Raw genomic sequence first — 3,001 nt, forward strand, 5'->3', positions numbered from 1 at the left:
ATTAAGACTCCTTAGCCCTGAAAACCTAAAATTTACAAAAAATAAATTTTACTCATTTTAAAACAATTAAAACAATAAAAATGACTCAATCAATTGCACAAAGATGAGAGTCTACCTGGATGGTATCACCCATTACCAACCCCGCCCTTACTAGAAAAACTTACTAGTAAATCATGAAGTACTTTAAGAGTAAATTACATTAATGATCCACATTATTCTATAGTTTAGATTAGTAGCCTCAACCCTCAAAACCACACTATTCACATAAATCTCTGCACCCTGTAATGCCTTGTTGCCTTCCTTTGTAACCAGAAATGTATCATATATGTAACAGTGCCACAATGCCTAAGGGCTGATGTGCGCTTTAAAAATGTGAATAAATAAATAAATAAAATTGCCGGTGTGGCAAAATGCCAATAAAATAAACGCACCGATTGGTACGTTTCGGGGGCTTACCTGATGGCAATCCCTACGACGTTGCAGCGTGCATCTTGCACCGGTCCCGACCATCGTTTACATGAAAAGAGAGAAGGGACTACATGCAGTCCCTTCTCCCTGTTCCATTCATTTCAATGGCCGACATGGAAAGGGAGAAGGGGCTATGTGTAGTCCCTTCTCCTGATCTCCGGTGGCCATTTTTATTTAATTTGCTTCAAACCCGGCGTCAGAGCCCCGAGTTGTTTCCCAGGCTCAGACGCACAAGTGCTCTTTCAAGAATATTACGAGCAACGCAACGTCCTCTAACACAAGAGGTTCTGGATAGCCCCTGCTGTAGAACTCTTCATTCGACCATTTTACAGGTACTGCAACCAGTTCAGCACTGCAACATGCCAGTTTTTAACCTTCTATGCCCAACATTTAGGTGCATATTCTCTGTGATTTCTCCCACATTCACAGGGAGTCCCAGGCACGACCTTTCCTCACCCCAGAGACTCCAGTTCCTTCTCTGGCAGCTGACAGTCGAGCTACGCCCAGCGTTTGCAGCTCACCACAACCTTCAGGACTAAGGAAGCCTTCCCAGTCCAGTCCAGGTATTTACATACCTCCTAATTTTTGAACGCTACACATACCACTTTTTGTGACTAGTCTTGGTTCTCTACACTTCTCTTTGGACAAACCCCCTAGCTCCTCTTCTACCAACAGGAGGACGTATGCTCAATAGGCAGCCTACCATGGTTTCTTGCGCTGACAGGCACTATTTTATACATGTGCAGCACGCATTCCTACCATGTTACATTTTTGCCCATTTATTTATTTTTCAGAGTCCAACATCCCTGTATCTACCACGTGCCTTCCACGTTTGGCTTGGCACGAGCATACTATCCTCCAACGGAATAACAGTCCAGCTTACTGGGTAGACCTGTCCGGGGAGCCTGCCCCATTAAGAGATTCATTACAAGTACCGATTGGTGAGTTAGCTATCTTTTACTTCCACCACTCCAAATTCGTAGTAGCATTAGTTACACCAACTTGCTTTTTTATCAGCCCTCCATTCAGATGATCTCATATAGACACTTTGATTCTAATTTATTTTATTATTCAAAAAATACGTTTGTTGTTACTAACTCAGCCCAGATATGTCCAGAAAGGAAATAGTTTCAAACCAAGAAGATGTTATATTCACTTCTTTCTCTCTTTTCTCTCTCTTGGTTTCTTTGATCCAGGAGCCGCTTAATTGCCCTGGTGAAGGCGGCTACCGTACAAACAAACATATCCCTCTGATATATTCTCAAGCTGGATGATATTGCCGCCGAAACATTTATTGTATGCAAGGGGGTTGCATGAACCCATTGTCTAAGGGTTTTTGTTGTTCTATATTGTTCATATAATTTCAACAGCAGTGTTGGCAAAAACCAAACAGCTTCACCCCCTGCCACCTTGGCACCTGAAAGATAAGATGCTTTTCATATACTAGATACTTTTTGTGTATATTTGCTTTAGGACTTAGTTTGTTACAGGTCCACAAGAGCGTTACATTTTTGACGCTTATGATTTCCATATGATTCCCTTCCATGTTTTTGATGTATATTTGAAGATTATTATGCATTGCACACTGTTTTAATTCTTGACTTCACCATATGTCTTGATTTATAACTTTGAAATCTTTTTATATGTAAGTTTACACAAGTGATTTTTTTTTGTTTCTGTTCTAATACAAACAATGCATAATCACAGCCCCTGATGTGTGTGAGTTTCTTTTTCCCTTCTGGACAATCTCATGGGTTATGAATTTAGGGATTTATTCCATTAGTACAAGCGGGAAAGGTTCCCCAATATATTAAAGGGATGGTCTAGTAAAAAATTTTATTTCAAAAATAGATAGGCCACATAAAAAAAAAATACTAGCATCTTCCGTTTTAAAACCTCCTATGTAAAATGTTGAGCCATTCAAGCTCAAAATTCGAAAAAGCAAGCACAGGGGCAGTGAAATGGGGGCCCTCCTGTGCTGGCTTTTGCTTTTGCGGCCTCCGAGTCCCGGCACTAATGAAGGGAAAGCCACCCAGCGCTAGACTTTGTTTACTACAACTGGCTGGCTTTTCCTTCAGTAGTGCCGCAAATGCAAAAGCCAGCACAGGAGGGCCTCCATTTCACAAAATGGCTGCACCCCTGTGCTTGCTTTTTCGAATTTTGAGCTTGAATAGCTCAAACTTTTACATAGGAAGTTTTAAAACGGAGGATGCTAGTATTTTCTTTTTTATGTGGCCTATCTATTTTTGAAATAAAAATTTTTACTAGACCATCCCTTTAAATATGTTTCGTTTCATTCATTAACAAAAATTGGTGTGAACCCCCAGAGTAGCATTTCTACTTTCTTTTTGGTTTTCCATTTTTATGCCCGAGTCTGCTACTCGTCACCACGGGCATACCGAAGCTCTGAGTGTATAAAGTACCCTTTTTTAAGGACAAAAAACATGGAGACGCCGGCTGGTTATTTGGACTTGGTTATCAGACCGTTCTGTAGATTCGCTTGTGGATATGACTGTAATGCCTCCTTTTGTGG

At 40.8% G+C, this 3,001-nt stretch overlaps 1 long non-coding RNA gene across 1 annotated transcript; it reads left to right on the plus strand.

Annotated features, from left to right (window-relative positions):
* Positions 1 to 665: 665 nt before the first annotated feature.
* Positions 666 to 2,122, plus strand: LOC138514081 (uncharacterized). Its single transcript, XR_011281872.1, has 4 exons — positions 666 to 800; positions 898 to 1,031; positions 1,263 to 1,409; positions 1,665 to 2,122. It is a non-coding gene; the product is annotated as an uncharacterized lncRNA (long non-coding RNA).
* The last annotated feature ends 879 nt before the right edge of the window (positions 2,123 to 3,001 follow it).

This window comes from Ambystoma mexicanum, chromosome 12 (assembly GCF_040938575.1).
Source record: "Ambystoma mexicanum isolate Mex_15411 chromosome 12, UKY_AmexF1_1, whole genome shotgun sequence".
NCBI classification, from domain to species: Eukaryota; Metazoa; Chordata; class Amphibia; order Caudata; family Ambystomatidae; genus Ambystoma; species Ambystoma mexicanum.